General features: G+C 38.9%; 1 long non-coding RNA gene across 1 annotated transcript; it reads right to left on the bottom strand.

Moving 5' to 3' along the window:
• Positions 1-2,287: 2,287 nt before the first annotated feature.
• LOC137246351 (uncharacterized) lies at positions 2,288-3,698 on the bottom strand. The gene is made up of 3 exons (XR_010951451.1): positions 2,790-3,698; positions 2,538-2,707; positions 2,288-2,464 (listed from the first exon to the last, which is right to left on the bottom strand). It is a non-coding gene; the product is annotated as an uncharacterized lncRNA (long non-coding RNA).
• Positions 3,699-18,826: the final 15,128 nt, after the last annotated feature.

Genomic DNA, 18,826 nt, shown 5'->3' with positions numbered 1-18,826 from the left:
TCGGAATTCAAAGCCTTTCTGGCCGAAAGCCGAGACAAAACAGTCTCAAAGTACAACCATCAAGCATTAAGGTGGCATTTTATTCCCGCCGCTGCTCCACATATGGGCGGCTTGTGGGAGGCGAGAGTGAAGAGCTTCAAAAGCCACTTCAAAAAGATCGCATCCCCCATAAGTACACCATGGAGGAGTTCCAAACCATTTTGTGCAGGATTGAGGCGTGCCTCAACTTGCGCCCACTCAGTCCAGGGTCGAATGACCCAACGGATCTGGAACCACTAACCCCAGGACATTTCCTCACCGGCAGGCATCTTCTGGCGCCGCCAGAACCGGATGCGAACGAAAGCCCTGCCTCCATGCTAAATAGATGGCAGAAGCTCAAGGCCCTCCATCAAACCTTCTGCCGGCGATGGAAAACCGAATATTTATCCGAACTCCAAAAACGAGTGAAGTGGAAGCATCCCAAGGAAAATATAAAAGTGGGAGATCTTGCTGTCCTCAAAGAGGACAATTTATCTCCCAACGAATGGAGGTTAGGTAGAGTCGTCAACGTACACCCCGGCGAAGATAACCGAGTACGTGTAGTCGACCTCATAACCGAGAAGGGTCAAGTCAGACGACCTTTGGTCAAACTGATCCTTCTTCCCATGGAGACAGACTGTGAGAGAACTACGAGCTCCTCTTAACAATCCCTCCGTTCTTCCACATACATACCTCCTTTAAAAAAAAAAAATCAATAAAAATCAACTTCGTCTTTACATTTTCCAAAAATCAACCCCAGCCCTCGTTCACCCGGACCGCGCCAATCAATAACCTAACGCAGACCCGCTATCTGCCAAAGAACATAAAGGCCTTCGGCCTATTTTATTTACAATTTTCAAGAACCAACCCCAATTCACTCGTTATCCCATAACGAGGACAACAGAAAAGCCGACCGCAGAAGGGCGAACCGATCTGCCACAGAAAACGGAGGCATGCTCCGGCCCATTAAAATTTTTAAATTTTCAAAAAAAATATCCCACAAATTCACTCGCTCACCCCGAGCGAGGACACCAGAAATCTTCCCACTCACTCGTTCTCCCATATCGAGAATACCAGAACAACCCTAATGCAGATCCCCCATTTGCCGCCAAACACTAATTTTTAATTCTCAAAATCAAACCCCAATTCATTCGCTCACCCCGAGCTATGACACCAGAACCCTAACGCAGATTGGTTGTCTGCCACAGAACACGTATGCACTCTTCCAAATGCACGAGGCGAAAAGAAGTTATCAAAATCACAAAAGGAACATTATGGTCCATACGAGAAGATCGAATAAAACCCTTTTTCATATGTATGGAAGTTGTTCCCCAGAATTGAGGAGAATTCTTTGCCTATAGCAGAATCAGTTCTCGTTGTTCGAGTGTTTATTATATTTGGCCTACTGCAGCCACAATCGCTTGGGCTCAACGTATTTAAAATTAAATTAAATTATAAAATGGCAAGACTGGGGCCCCGTGCAGACGGATGCGTTAGGTGACGTGCCCCACACTTGCACCAACACTTCAAGTGCAGGTTCCGATCTTTATTTAGACATGTGCCATACAATATGGTGCAGACGGATGCGTTAGGTGACGTGCCCCACACTTGCACCAACACTTCAAGTGCAGGTTCCGATCTTTATTTAGACATGTGCCATACAATATGAGTGCACAAATGTGATAAGGGGCGATAACCGCCGGAAGGATATTTAATGTCGAACTTTTCCTACAATTGCGTGACGCTCCTTTTCACTTATATGTAATAAGTTTATTTACCTCGAGTAGCTACCAAGTGCTCCAACCAAATTATAATATTTATCTCAAACTTCTAAAGCACAAAAAAATCAATATTATTGTACTCATCGAATGGATCCAAATTGTAACGTTTAGTAGCAGAGAAGAGCACAGGCTCTTGTGGAGTAATAGAAAATTTTGAGCGTAGCTCCTCCTATGAGATGCTTCCCGTCTCACTACCATCAACAAGTATATCACCTTCGGGATGTGTATGCGAGCTTTGCTAGCACCGGTGTCCTACTACCGCCACCTTCCAGCTGGGGTCAATGGTGATCTTTAAATTGTTCAACGTAGATGAATTGGTGGGACCATAACTCAACGTAAACTAGCTTGCAATAAACTAATTCAAGGTAAACAGGGCTGCGCGAAAAACAAAAAAGATGTAGCTGATGTTCCTAAACCTATTTTCGTCCCTTTCTTTTAATAATTCGTATAAAGTATAAAGTTTTCGTAAAAAGGCTACTTACTTAATGATCTCTTGCGCTGACGTCAAGATTTGGGGTTTATCGGCTGGTAGTATACGGTCGGGCTTTCTCAATACCACTATTGTCTTGATTGCTGGAGGGTAGAAAATGTTCTGATAATTTGAAAAAAAATTGTTGGCCAACCAATCCATTATGATTATCTTCGGTTCAAGAGGGACCGCTGATCTGAAATGGGAAGCGGAGTAAAGCGTGGATTTGCAAATGGACATAGTAACGCAGCTCTTTCATTTATACTTACACGTTTCCACCCCATGGCCCTAAAGCCCGATGATAAACTTTCACCCACAATCGAGGGATCTGCACATGCTGTTAGGGTCAAACCGGTTTTATAATATATACGCATTCGTTTTCTTTTTTTTTTGGGAAGATATCCCAAGGATCATTTTTCAGGCTCTAGGAATTTGTAGACTATGGAATAAATAGAGATTATCATAAACTAATGCTGACCCAATCGAAGCGCAGCTATTATATAACCAAATATACAACTCGCCTTCTGTATGACTAGAATAATGCATTTGAATCAAACTAAAGTCTTCAAAAGGCGCATATGCAAACAGTAAAAGATTTCGTTAATTTTGCAAATTATTATTCAACATGCTCACTGGCGCTATGCAACGTGCTGTGTAGTAAATGGCATACGGCTCGGATCTGCCGTAGTCGCTATTTTTAAAGTCCGAGCGTCCGTGAAGCACTACGTTTTGGCGTCGATGTCGACGGCGTTGCTTTAATACGCTTCATACCAGACATAGCGTATGGTATGCATGGTCGACGTTTCGGTGTAACTGGTGGAGTCTGAACTCTTTTGGTCGGCGTGCATAATGGCACTACGCTAATAGCAGTGATTGCTTCATCATCATCCACGATATCAGTCAATGACACTGAAGTCGTGCCAATTTCAGTAGTAGTAACAACAATTCCTTCTTCAGTATGATCAACATCTCCTAGTGTAGCAATGGCTGGTTCATTTAACGCCGTCTCGTTAAATTGTGCCATTAAATTACGATGACTTATGCCAAAGTTGATGGCACAATGCCATCGGTAGCAACCCCACTATTCCGTTTTATATGTTCATATATAACTAAAGCAATTTGCAATTGTTGATCGGATAAGCTCTCCTATGTGAGATACGTAAACGCACTGGTCTATCCCAATCACTTGTGCTTTGTGGAGTTGGTGGTGTATCTATAGAATTTAGTGGTTGTCCTCAACGGGATAACCGGCCTCTTTCTCGATTGACCGCCAACCAGCACACATCGCCCAAGATCGCCACCGTCACGTTCAACACCAAGGTAATATTGTATCCACTCTATATTTCCTAACACTCTTAACAAAACATTATTATAACGAGGAAATCCTCTGTGCGTTTGTTTCTTTTATTTCTTTTGAGCGAACCATCCACTCCAAGATCGACCCGTGTGCGCCTACCCATTGCCGGTTTCAGACGCACCCAGGCCGAACATTGCTTCTGCCATCTATTTAGCATGGAGGCAGGAAAGTTTTAATTAGTTAAACAAACAAATTCATATTGACGCATATACCAGCGAAATGAAATGAACGTGGCTTTGGCAAAACATTTTGTTATACTTTTCAAAAGAAAGTTTCCTATTAATTGCTTGGTTATATGTAGATATGTATGTGTATTTACACAGTTGAATTGTGTTATCCAATTGATGTGTGTACAATGAATGTATTTTTTATGAAGTTTTATCTGTTTTCAAACTGCTAATAGTTTCTATTGTATACTGCCCAAAACCAGAGTTGGGATAAGTTCACGAAATTCTGAGCAACAACACTGCTCGAACTTAAATGGGCTGACATAATCAATATCTTTCGTTAAGTGTTAATCAGGTGTTAATTTGTTGTGGATTTAAACGTCTGTTGATCTTTCACATATTCGTAAAACTAGCCTAAAACCGCGCCCAGTCCGCACGATATGCCAAGATATGATCTTGAACACTAAAGTACGTGTATTTAGATATGATATGAAAAAGGTTACATTAAAAACTCAAGCGCATGCGGCGGCTTTTCCTTGCCATTTCATCTAAAACTTCATCAACGGTAACAATTTGATCACGGTGGATGCTTAGTGATGCACAGCCATTCAATCAATTTTCACTCATCGTGCTTCTCAAATAGTTTTTAATCAGGCTAAGAGTTGAAAAAATCTCGTTCGTTGCCGTTGTTACTGGAAGCGTACACAAAAATTTCAACATCATGTGCACATTAGGAAAAGCCACAGAATCGCATGCCTGGGATATTAATTATAGATAAATTGATAAAAAAAACCGAAGTACCTCCTTCAGGATTAAATAGAATTCATGCTTTTTGAGCCTATGCATGAGATCTAACGTATACGTATATAAAATTCAAAAGAAAGAAACTGATCGAATAGAAAAAAATTTAATTTAAAAAAGTCATATCTACACGGAAAAAACATAATGTGTTTTTTACATTTTAAAATGTGAAAAACACATTATTTTTTCATTTATCAAATAATATGAATTTTACATTTTTGAAATGTGTTTTTGACATGAAGAAAAATGTAGATATTACATTATAATAATGTATTTTCCACATGGAAAATAATATCAAATTTCCATTATATTTCAAAATAGCAAATGTGTACTTCAAAAAAATGCTGTAAAATTAGCATTATTTAAATGTTAAAAATATTTGCCTTTTCATTCCAATGAATGTAATCGCTGTTGAGGCAAACGAGCTAACGCCTGCATTGATTATATTCGCGCATGCAATTAGCTGGTTGATTTTAAATCAATGTCGATTATGTTCGTTTAAGCAAGTTGGATCATTGAACAAGATCATGTTGCCGAATATAGTCGAGCGTTGTTGTGTTCGATTTTTGCTGTTCTCTGATATGTATGTAGATGGCTTTTAGGCAAATTTACAAGAAAACTTCTTTATGAAATTATAATAAAAGTTTGTATATTTCATAAATTGCAGAATTATTACGAAATAGAATATGATTAAAATATAAGTGTTCACTTCGTACATACATATTCTTGCGATATTAAAAATATAATATCACCAACAAAGTAAATACGTAGCAGAATTATAAAGAAATTTATTAACACAGACATAAAACATCAAATACTTGAATTGTAACGACCTAAAAAATCAAGTGATCCTGAGGCAAGGGGGGTTTAAACCACCAAACTTCCCCTTCCATCTCGTTACGCCCCTGTTATATATTAAATACTTTGAGACTATTAGAGGACCATTTCGGGATTATTTGAGGAACATTTTCGTGACTATTTAAAATTATTCTATCACTATTTCGGGACCGTTTAGAGACTGTGTTCGAGATTTTATTGGGTCTGCTACGGATCCGTTTCTGAATTATTTTCGTAATAATATCGTTCAGACTTTTTGGGAATTAACTCCATATAGATTCAAGATTGTTTTTTAAAAGTATTTCACGATTATTTAGGGAATCATATCGAACGGGTGCGAGCCGTAGTCATGGTAAGTGGTGGCCGTTGAGCCAAATTATTAACAAGGCTTTTATCATAGCATCCTGCTACAAGGCCTATGCTGCGGAGGTTCCACCGATGCAGTGCAAGAGACTAGTACAGGACGAGGGGCGCAAATGGCGGTTGGTCATAAGCGCGGATGCAAATGCGCACCACAATGCATGGGGATGAGTAGATACGAAAGAGAGAGGCGAATCTCTATTTGGTTACATGCTGCAGACCAACAGGGGAAGTGTTCCTACATACATTGGTCCAAAATCCAGCAATGAACATTGAGCTCTGAACGCGATATATCACGCTATGATTGTCAGGTTCTTGATGGACCATCCTTCTCCGACCATGCGTATATCAGCTTCAGAATCCTCCTAAAGAAGATAGAGAAATGAAGAACCTTTAGAGACCCTAGGTCAACAAACTGGACTAAATTCCAGAAATAGGTACAAACAAAACTGAAACAACCCAAATAGGTTGCCAATGTGGAGGAACTGGAGAAATCTAATGAATTCTTAACAAGGACGCTTATGACTGCGTATAGTAGAGCTTGCGCTCTAAGAAGATTCAGGGGAAAAGCAAAACCGCCATGGTGGAGCAATGAGCCGAGTCTTCTAAGAAGACAGATAAAAGAAATGTTAAAGCAAGCAAAGATCGCAGAAAGAGAAGCGAGTCGGGACGAATACAGAGATCTACTGGGGATCTACAAGCTTGAAATGTCCAGGGCGAAGATAACTCATGGAAAAGTTTTTGTACGAACACAGAGTGCTTCAGCGAAAAAGCATGGGTGAAAAAAGTTCGAGCAAGGGGAAACATAGTCCAGGGACTCATAAAGAAGGAGAATCGGGAATGGTGACGTAATAATGAGGAGTCCCTTGAGATGCTTTTCGATACACATTTTACATCGGGAGATGATTTAGAAGCGCCAGCAGACACCACTCACACTTCGATCACGGTACGGGTTGTGCCGGGCATGGTGACCTATACCAAGATCGAATGGGTAGTGAAGACGTTTTCTAAGTTTAAATCGCTACAAGTTTCAAGTAGAGCGGTCGTGGAATGGCTTTTAGTAATATTCGATGGGTGCAGAAAACTGAATCATGTACAACACTCTTGAAGAACTGCTCGCGTAGCATTCCTACCAAAGGCGGGGAAGATCGGTCACGTGTATCCCAATTAGCTTAACATCATTTCTGCTCAAAACTTTGAGTGGCTGATAGATGTGTACATAAAGTCCAACGTGGATGAAAAGCTGTTCTTCACAACACAACATGCGTACACCAAAGGCAAGTCGGTAGACGCCGCATTGCATAGGGTGGTATTAAGCGTAGAGAAAGCCCTGGAATATAAGGCATATGCTCTAGGAATCTTCTTAGACATTGCCGGGGCTTTCAGTAATGTATCTGACGCCCCGGTTCAAGTGTGGTAACAACATTCTTCACCACGGTAACGAAATCATGTGGCAACTTATACACCCTTTTGGTATTCTACCTGCGAAAGTAGCCGGATAATTTTTTACCCACAAAAGTAGGTGGTTACATCGAAATAACCACACAACAGCTGTTGTCCAGAAAAGGGCAAAACTGAAAAATAAAGAATTGTAAGCGCAAATAAGTAAAGATAATTGTAAAAAAGTGTTGCCTCTTGCTATACATATTTGTTTACATTATGTACTTTCACAGAATAAATTACAATATACCTTTGTAGAAACTTTTTATGCATAATATGCATATACATACACATCGTCCGGTTATTCGTTAACCTCGTATCTACAAGTGAGACATCTTCGGTAAAGCGAACACGGTTACCACACCATGTTTTCATTTGGGACCAAAATTAATCGAAAAAAAAACGACCAAACTTTTGTTTTATTTTATTAGTATAAAATAAAAAATTGTATGATGTTTCTATATAAAATTTTACTAAACATAGTGAAGTCTTTCCTTTAATTCAAGCTGAGCAAACAAATATATGTACATGCAACCAAAAATGGTACTATATTTTGACATAGGATAAGTCTATGTCTTTCACCAACCAAACGTTTTGAACCTAGTTTTGGTCACAAAGCTCTTGTTTCGAGAATTATATTGTTGATTGCAATGAAATAAAATATATAGTGCAGTTAGGTTTCTTGGTAAGAAACGGTTCAAAATTTGCGTTCTGGTGTGGCCGAACTATGTATGTGGAAAACTCAGTAAATCATAAATGAAACTAGGCAATTTTGTTAGCGCTATTTTTATAGATGCTTACCTTTTCCCTTAACGTTTAAACTTCATATCAGAGCCTAGATTCAGTAAGTGTGAGTTTTGATCCCAGGACTCAGGGATTCTTCTAGCACCTACGGGAATAATTTTATACAAAACATTTCTTCCGAAATCAATTCTCTTTTGCATTTGCTTCCTTCTGTCTTCGAGTTAAAATATTTCTTGTGCGAATATACTTAGTTTTCAATTACCTTGCGTGGCTTAACACCACAATAGTTCTGGAATTCCTTGAACTCATTGAGCTGGGCGAGAAAGATTTAAATATCAAATTTTCAAACGAGAAGTTATGCATTGAATTTCTTTGTATAAGTTTTGAAAGTGTTAGGCTCACGGCAGAGTGCTCGCTATAAGCTATGCTAGGCGGGAAGAAATTTTTATTTTCATATATTTTACATAGCGTTGTATAACCGATCGAAATATCTAGCCGTTATTAATATTATTATAAAACAAGAGTTTTTTTTTTTTATTAGTCGGTTATTTCATCAACAATTAATGACAATGTGTTTGCCAACACTTTTCTTTTTAATGCCTGGCTTAATTATATCCTAGGTGAAATGTTATTGTTCTGGTACATTTTACTGACTGAGCAATTTTTTATGGTGAGAGTTCCATTGAAGTAAATTCAAAATTATATGGGGGCTAACGAAAGTGTGGCGAATTTTTGGGCAATATTGTGAATTTTTACCTGAGCGAAAAAGAAAGAAAAGTACCAATCGTGGCTACTGCCTAAAAAGGACCAAAATTGAAGAAAAGGGATCAGCGGACCAAATGGGGTTGGAAGGGACCATTTTTGGTCCAAATGGACCAAAGTGGCAACGATGAAAGCGAAGAAAACTACCATTCAAATTTCTCCACAGACACTGGTGAGTTTCTTGATGATGACTGCGTTACCATTTGGGCCAGAATCGCGAATAAAAGAACTGGTAACGATATTGGGTTACATACTGTTCTGGCAACTATTTTACCGGCAACGCTCAGAATCGAGGCGTAAATGGGCGATTACACTGGTCAACAACATTTTTGTACATGGGTCGTGCGTATATTTTTTTTTATTACTTTTGCACCCAGAAATAAGAATATGAACATAAAAAAGTTTTTGATTTGGTTTTGTTTGAAAAAAATGAGAAAAACGAAAAACATGAAAATTCATCAAAATTTGACATAGATTTGATTTATTCTAGTATAGTAAAAATCAATTTAAGATTTATTCTTATAAATTTAGTTTTAGAATACAGTTTAAATGTTCAAAAATGCTTTTTCCTACTTTTCCTGCCATATTCGGTAACATTTTCTCTTATTAACGTCGTAGTATAGTCCCCCATCATGCTTACCGTATACTGGCCTTGGTAGCGTTTCTCAAACTCCATTATATCTTGATGGAATCGCTCCCCGTGTTCTTCTGAATAAGCTCTCATATTATCTTTGAATTTATCCTGATGTGAATGTAACATGTGCATCTTTAGCGACATTCTACATCCGATGGCGGAAAAATTCGTAATCATGCCAGTTATCAGCTCATCACAATTTTCATCCCTATGATTTCCAAGAAAGCCATGAACTGCTGCCTTAAAACTGTTCCACGCTAGTTTCTCCTCATTGCTAAGTAGGTCCGGGAAAATATCGCAGTTAATAATTTTTTTTTTTATTTGAGGGCCAACAAAGACTCCAGCTTTAATTTGCGCCTCTGACAGCTTTGGAAAAATAGTCTGCACACATTTGAAAGCTTTAGACTCTATATTAAGAGCCTTCACAAATTGTTTATTAAGGCGCAATCTAATATGCAATGGCGGCATCAAGATATCTTTAGGATGTACAATTGCTTCATGTTTTATATTAAATCTTATCACTCCATACTCAGTAGTTCAGGCCAATGTTTTTGGCGATAGTGGGCGGCATCATTTCTGCTATCCCATTGGCAAAGATAACAGGAGTGTTTGGTATATCCACCTTGCATTCCAGTAAAAAAGCAAACAATCTTGAAGTCTCCAATAAGTTCCCACTTGTATTCCGTATATTTGATTTTAATAGCATAATAGCATTTTAATACTGTCATAATTTTCTTTGAGATGTATGGAATGTGCCAGTGGAATAGATGGAAATTTGTTCCCATTGTGTAGTAGAACTGCGTTTAGAATTTTTGTTGAGCTGTCGATAAAGAGGTTTCTTTGCCGAGATTTTCGAACATCAGAAGCAAGTAAATTTCGTTGTTTAAGCCGCGATGTTAATAACTCTGCTTTGTCTTTTGATAGATTTAAGTCTCTTATTAAGTCATTGAGATCTTCAGAGTTGATGAGATGTGGTATTCCTGGTTCAAATTGCGGAACAAATTCGGAATGTATGGATGCAGATGAACTCGGTGTTTGAAAGCTGCCTTGAGGGAACAGTTGCTTTTCCAACACAGGTAGATCAGGTACAGGATTGTGTTCCGAATGTGGTACTGAAGCGGATGTCGATGGTAGTTCCGGATATATTGTTTTCCTTAAATGTTTCCCTTTCAGTGGTTTCACTACACAAAAATAGCAATCAGTGTCATGATTACTCGGTTCCCTCCAAATCCTCGGCACTACGAACTTCATGGCTCTTTTCTCACCCTGGTACCAAACTATAATAAAACGTAAAGCATGTCATAACAATTTCAGTTATTATGCAATTATATATATGTTGATATATGTATATATATATGAAACAGTTAGTACAATAAAAAAGAGAAAATAAACTTACGCCCCAGAATGCTTCTGCAAGAGTTACATGAAACATGTGGAGCCCATTTTTATACTCAGTTGAGCAGAGCTCACAGAGTATATTAACTTTGATTGGATAACGGTTGGTTGTACAGGTATAAAGGAATCGAGATAGATATAGACTTCCATATATCAAAATCATCATTATCGAAAAAAAATTTGATTGAGCCATGTCCGTCCGTCCGTCCGTTAACACGATAACTTGAGTAAATTTTGAGGTATCTTGACGAACTTTGGTATGTAGGTTCCTGGGCACTCATCTCAGAGCGCTATTTAAAATGAACGATATCGGACTATAACCACGCCCACTTTTTCGATATCGAAAATTTCGAAAAATCGAAAAAGGGCGATAATTCATTACCAAACACGGATAAAGCGATGAAACCGATGGTAGGTGGGTTGAGCTTATGACGCAGAATAGAAAATAAGTAAAATTTTGGACAATGGGCGTGGCACCGCCCACTTTTAAAGGAAGGTAATTTAGAAGTTTTGCAAGCTGTAATTTGGCAGTCGTTGAAGATATCATGATGAAATTTGGCAGGAACGTTACTTGTATTACTATATGTATGCTTTATAAAAATTACCAAACTCGGAGAACGCCCACTTTAAAAAATTTGTTTACAAAAAATTTTATATCTTTACAGTATATAAGTAAATTATGTAAACATTCAACTACAGTAATGATATGGTGCAACAAGATACAAAAACAAAAGAAAATTTCAAAATGGGCGTGGCTCCGCCCTTTTTCATTTGATTTGTCTAGGATACTTTTAATGCCATAAGTCGAACCAATATTTACCAATCCTTGTGAAATTTGGTAGGCGCTTAGATTCTAGGACGATAACTATTTTCTGTGAAAAAGGGCGAAATCGGTTCAAGCCACGCCCAGTTTTTATACACAGTAGATCGTCTGACCTTCCGCTCGGCCGTTAACACGATAACTTGAGCAAAAATCGATATATATTTACTAAACTCAGTTCACATAATTATCTGAACAGATTTTGGTATAAAAAATGGCCGAAATCTGATCATGACCACGCCCACTTTTTCGATTTCGAAAATTACGAAAAATGAAAAAAATGCCATAATTCTATACCAAATACGAAAAAAAGGATGAAACATGGTAATTTCATTGGTTTATTGACGCAAAATATAACTGTAGAAAAAAACTTTGTAAAAAGGGTGTGGCACCTACCATTATTAAGTAGAAGAAAATGAAAAAGTTCTGTAGGGCGAAATCGAAAGCCCTTGGAATCATGGCAGGAATACTGTTCGTGGTATTACATATATAAATAAATTAGCGGTACCCGACAGATGATGTTCTGGGTCACCCTGGTCCACATTTTGGTCGAAATCTCGAAAACGCCTTCACATATACAACTACCACCACTCCCTTTTAAAATTGTTATTAATACCTTTAATTTGACACCCATATTGTACAAACACATCATAGAGTCACCCCTGGTCCACCTTTATGGCGATATATCGAAAAGGCGTCCACCTATAGAACTAAGGCCCACTCCCTTTTAAAATACTCATTATCACCTTTCGTTTGATACTCATAATGTACAAACGCATTCTAGAGTCAACCCTGGTCCACCTTTATAACGATATCCCGAAAGGCGTCCACCTATAGAACTAAGGCCCACCCCCTTTTAAAATACCCATTAACACCTTTCATTTGATACCCATATCGTACAAACAAATTCTAGAGTCACCCCTGGTCCACCTTTATATCGATATTTAGAAAAGGCGTCCACCCATAGAACTAAGGCCCACTCCCTTTTGAAATACTCACTAACACCTTTCATTTGCTACCCATATTGTATAAACGCATTCTAGAGTCATCCTTGCTCCACCTTTATGGCGATATCTCGAAAAGGCGTCCGCCTATAGAACTAAGGCCCACTCCCTTTTAAAATACTCATTAACACCTTTCATTTGATACCCATATCGTACAAACACATTCTAGAGTCACCTGGTTCACCTTTATATCGATATTTCGAAAAGGCGTCCACCCATAGAACTAAGGCCCACTCCCTTTTAAAATACTCGATAACACCTTTCGTTTGATACCCATATTGTATAAACGCATTTTAGAGTCATCCGTGGTCCACCTCTATGGCGATATCTCGAAAAGGCGTCGACCTATAGAACTAAGGCCCACTCCCTTTTAAAATACTCATTAACACCTTTCATTTGATACCCATATCGTACAAACAAATTCTAGACTCACCCCTGGTCCACCTTTATATCGATATTTCGAAAAGGCGTCCACCCATAGAACTAAGGCCCACTCCATTTTAAAATACTCATTAACTCCTTTCATTTGATACACATATCGTAAACAAATTCTAAAGTCACCCCTGGTCCACCTTTATGGCGATATCACGAAAAGGCGTCCACCTATAGAACTAAGGCCCACTCCCTTTTAAAATACTCATTAACACCTTTCATTTGATGCCCATATAGTACAAACAAATTCTAGAGTCAACCCTGATCCACCTTTATATCGATATTTCGAAAAGGCGCCCACCCATAGAACTAAGGCCCTCTCCCTTTTAAAATACTCATTAACACCTTTCGTTTGATACCCATATTGTATAAACGCATTCTAGATTCATCCCTGGTCCACCTTTATGGCGATATCTCGAAAAGGCGTCCGCCTATAGAACTAAGGCCCACTCCCTTTTAAAATACTCATTAACACCTTTCATTTGATACCCATATCGTACAAACAATTTCTAGAGTCACCCATGGTCCACCTTTATGGCAATATCTCGAAAAGGCGTCCACCCATAGAACTAAGGCCCACTCCCTTTTAAAACACTCACTAACACCTTTCGTTTGACACCCATATTTTACAAACGCATTCTAGAGTCACCCCTGGTACACCCTTATAACGATATCCCGAAAAGGCGTCGACCTATAGAGCTAAGGCCCACTCCCTTTTAAAATACTCATTAACACCTTTCATTTGATACCCATATCGTACAAACAATTTCTAGAGTCACCCCTGGTCCACCTTTATGGCGATATCTCGAAAAGGCGTCCACCTATAGAACTAAGGCCCCCTCCATTTCAAAATACTCATTAACACCTTTCATTTAACACCTATATCGTACAAACACATTCCAGGGTTACCCTAGGTTCATTTTCCTACAAGGTGATTTCCCCTTATTTTGTCTCCATAGCTCTCAACTGAGTATGTAATGTTCGGTTACACCCGAACTTAACCTTCCTTCCTTGTTTGTCCTGGTTTTTAACAGGTAGACCGAAGTAGGCTAGGTAGGTCTCGCAAATCCTTGTGTTTTTAGTTAAATCAAACTTTGTTTGTCTTCTTTTAATACATTCGCCACATATATACCAAAACGAATTAGCCGCTCGTTTACAACTTCTCGAAGATATCATTCCTCTGTGATATGCAAAAACATAGTGTCGCCCACAATGAGTGACCCAAGAAACTACAGCAGCAAGAGGTGACTCGCGCCACGGCCGCACCCTCTTCTCCCTAGCTAACTAGTAAGAGTGGTCCCACCGCTCCGGCCAGCCTATTAAACCAGAGCTGAGGGGAGGGTTGCTTTGGGTAATTGAGGGCCGCTCAAGCGCCAAGGTGGGCGACGGAGGGAAAGGTAGTCCGAAGACACCACTCGCGTCGTCCAGCCCTGGTGGAAGGTGACCCGCGCCATGACGGCGCCCCTGCGACGCAGCCCGTGCCGAGGGGGAAGGGAGTATTTGGTCATTGAGGCAGCGGGCCGCTTAAGCACCAAGGTAGGCGACGGAGGGAAAAGTAATCCGAAGACACCACTCGCGTCGCCCAGCCCTGGTGGAGGGTGACCCGCGCCATGACAGCGCACCTTCCACTCAGCTAGCTAGCCGAAGTGGTTATTTTGTCTTTAAAAAGACAACCACTTCCGCTGGCTCACCTGCGAGGACTGAATTGCAAAAATGCAAATTCGATGTTTATATGGGTGGCGCCGCAAACTGGTTGAGAAGTCAACACACCATTATTGTGATTTTGATTGGTTTGCTATCAGTGGTTGTTGACTATGCTATAAAAAAATAAGTACAAGTGGTTGTTGGCTATGCTATAGAAAAATAAGTACAGGGAGGTTCAGTTTTAAGTGAAAAAGAAAATACAGGGGGTTACGTTATTGTAACGCTACGTTACATACTTTTTAGTAGCACAGCTAGTCGGCGAAAGAGGGGTTTCACTGCAAATTTTTTGCGCTTTATAAATATGTGTCTGACTAAGAAAATAAAAAAAAATTAAAAATAAAAATACAAAAAAATAAAATCATACTTTTTAAATTATTGCAGTAGTAAAATATTAAAAAGAGAATAAAAATATTGTAGTTTATGTATTATATGTATTGTATATGAATGTATGTAACAATCTTTCGCCGACATTCGTAATTGCGATGATTGCGCAGAGTTGCAATTAATTTATTAATATGTAGTTGAAATTAGATTGCATTACAAATAAAAACCATTACTTTACCTTTTTCGCAAAATATTTCAAACGAATGGTAAATAAATTAATTAAATATTGTAACTGATGGATTTGCGATGCAAGGAACAAAATGTGAAAGTAGAATATAATAACAAGATTTGAGATGTAATTGCTTTTGGGCGAAGAATCCATGGTCATTAGCACAAACAGCTTAAGTAGATACAAGTTAGACGTGGTAATAGCTTATGTTGACTTAAGCTGTTTTTGGCGCATGACATTTATATTTGTTAGTGGACTATAAAGTGTTGCTTATAGAGTCTATGAAATGAAAAGTTTCGAACTAAGTATGAAAAATAGTGTAAATTTAATGAAAGGATTTTAAATTTTCAAAATTTTCATATTTAAAATTCCACAAAAAAAAATTCCACTAAACTGTTGCATTACCGTTGTTATTCGCGTTCGTCCAAATGCAATGTTATTTACATAGTTTAAGAAAAATTGAGTAAAAAAATATGATTTGAAAGTTATTTCAATTAAAATATAACATTAAAAAACTCCTACTATATTTTTATTGTTTAGCAGCTGCAGTGAGTAAAAATTAAACAAAAATAAGTTTAAAACAAATAAGTAAGGAAGGTTAAGTTCGGGTGTAACCGAACATTACATACTCAGTTAAGAGCTATGGTGACAACATAAGGGAAAATAACCATGTAGGGAAAATGAACCGAGGGAAACCCTGGAATGTGTTTGGCGAAATGTGTATCAAATGAAAGGCATTAAAGAGTATCTTATGAGGGAGTGGGCCATAGTTATATAGGTGGACGCCATTTAGGGATATCGCTATAAAGGTGGATCAGTGTTGACTCTAGAATTTGTTTGTATGATATGGGTATCAAATGAAAGGTGTTAATGAGTATTTTAAAAGGGTGTGGGGCTTAGTTCTATAGGTGGATGCCTTTTTCAGATATCGCCATTAAGGTGGACCAGGGGTGACTCTAGAATGTGTTTGTACGATTTGTGTATCAAATTAAAGGTATTAATTAGGGTTTTAAAAGGGAGTGGTGGTAGTTGTATGGGTGGTCGCCTTTTCGAAATATCGACATAAAGGTGGACCAGGGGTGACTCTAGACTGCGCTTGTACAATATGGATATCAAACGAAAGGTGTTAATGAGTATTTTAAAAGGGCGTGGGGCTTAGTTCTATAGATGGATGCCTTTTCGAGATATCGCCATTAAGGTGGACCAGGGGTGACTCTAGAATGTGTTTGTACGATATGGGTATCAAATTAAAGGTATTAATGAGGGTTTTTAAAGGGAGTGGTGGTAGTTCTATAGGTGGTCGCCTTTTCGAGATATCGCCATTAAGGTGGAGCAGGGGTGACTCTAGAATGTGTTTGTACGATATGGGTATCAAATTAAAGGTACTAATGAGGGTTTTTAAAGGGAGTGGTGGTAGTTGTATAGGTGGTCGCCTTTTCGAGATATCGCCACTAAGGTGGACCAGGGGTGACTCTAGAATGTGTTTGTACGATATGGGTATCAAATTAAAAGTATTAATGAGGGTTTTTAAAGGGAGTGGTGGTAGTTGTATAGGTGGACGCCTTTTCGAGATATCGCCATTAAGGTGGACCAGGGGTGACTCTAGAATGTGTTTGTATGACATGTGTATCAAATGAAAGGTATTAAAGAGTATTTTATGAGGGAGTGGGCCATAGTTCTATAGGTGGACGCCATTTAGGGATATCGCCATAAAGGTGGATCAGGGTTGACTCTAGAATTTGTTTGTATGACATGTGTATCAAATGAAAGGTGTTAATGAGTATTTTAAAAGGGAGTGATCCTTAGTTCAATAGGTGGTCGCCTTTTCGAGATATCGGCATAAAGGTGGACCAGGGGTGACTCTAGAATGTGTTTGTACAATATGGATATCAAACGAAAGGTGTTAATGAGTATTTTAAAAGGGCGTGGGGCTTAGTTCTATAGGTGGACGCCTTTTCGAGATATCGCCATTAAGGTGGACCAGCGGTGACTCTAGAATGTGTTTGTATGATATGGGTATCAAATTAAAGGTACTAATGAGTATCTAAAAAGTGCGTGGGGTTTAGTTGTATAGGTGGACGCCTTTCGAGATATCGACATTAAGGTGGACCAGGGGTGACTCTAGAATGTGTTTGTACGATATGGGTATCAAACGAAATGTGTTAATGAGTATTTTAAAAGGGCGTGGGGCTTAGTTCTATAGGTGGAGGCCTTTTCGAGATATCGCCATTAAAGTGGACCAGGGGTGACTCTAGAATGTGTTTGTACGAGGGTTTTAAAAGGGAGTGGTGGTAGTTGTATAGGTGGTCGCCTTTTCGAGATATCGGCATAAAGGTGGACCAGGGGTGACTCTAGACTTCGTTTGTACAATATGGATATCAAACGAAAGGTGCTAATGAGTCTTTTTAAAAGGGAGTGGGCCTTAGTTCTATAGGTGGTCGCCTTTTCGAGATATCGCCATAAAGGTGGACCAGGGGTTACTCTAGAATGTGTTTGTACGATACCGGTGGCAAATTAAAGGTACTAATGAGGGTTTTAAAAGGGAGTGGTGGTAGTTGTATAGGTGGTCGCCTTTTCGAGATATCAACATAGAGGTGGACCAGGGGTTACTCTAGACTTTGTTTGTACGATATGGGTATCAAATGAAAGGGGTTAATGAGTATTTTAAAAGGGAGTGATCCTTAGTTCCATAGGTGGACGCCGTTTCGAGATATCGCCATAAAGGTGGACCAGGGGTGACCCCAGAATTTGTTTGTACGATATTGGTATCAAATGAAAGGTGTTAATAAGCCTTTTTAAAAGGGAGTTGGCCTTAGTTCTATAGGTGGTCGCCTTTTCGAGATATCGTCATAAAGGTGGACCAGGGGTGAGTCTAGAATATGTTTGTACGATATGGGTATCAAATTAAAGGTATTAATTAGGAGTGGCCCTTAGTTGTATATGTGAAGGCGTTTTCGAGATATCGACCAAAATGTGAACGAGGGTGACCGAGAACATCTTCTTTCGGGTACCGCTAATTTAATTATATATGCAATACCACGAACAGTATTCCTGCCAAGATTCCAAGGGCTTTTGTTTTCGCCCTGCAGAACTTTTTCATTTTATTCTACTTAATATGGAAGGTGTCACGCCCATTTTACAAAGTTTTTTCTAGAGTTATATTTTGCGTCAATAAACCAATCCAAATACCATGTTTCATCCCTTTTTTCGTACTTGGTATAGAATTATGGCATTTTTTTCGTTTTTGGTAATTTTCGATATCGAAAAGCGGTCATAGTCGGATTTCGGCCTTTTTTTATACCAATACAAAGTGAGCTCAGATAAGTACGTGAACTGAGTTTAGTACAGATATATCTATTTTTCTCAAGTTATCGTGTTAACGGCCGAGCGGAAGGACAGACGGTCGACTGTGTATAAAAACTTGGCGTGGCTTCAACCGATTTCGCCCTTTATCACAGAAATAAGTTATCGTCCCAGAATCTAAGCCCCTACCAAATTTTACGAGGATTGGTAAATTTTTGTTTGACTTATGGCGTTAAAAGTATCCT

Source organism: Eurosta solidaginis, chromosome 3 (genome assembly GCF_040869045.1).
Source record: "Eurosta solidaginis isolate ZX-2024a chromosome 3, ASM4086904v1, whole genome shotgun sequence".
Taxonomy (NCBI): Eukaryota; Metazoa; Arthropoda; class Insecta; order Diptera; family Tephritidae; genus Eurosta; species Eurosta solidaginis.
Note: the sequence above shows the minus strand (reverse complement) of the source record. Positions and strands in the feature narration are given on the sequence as shown.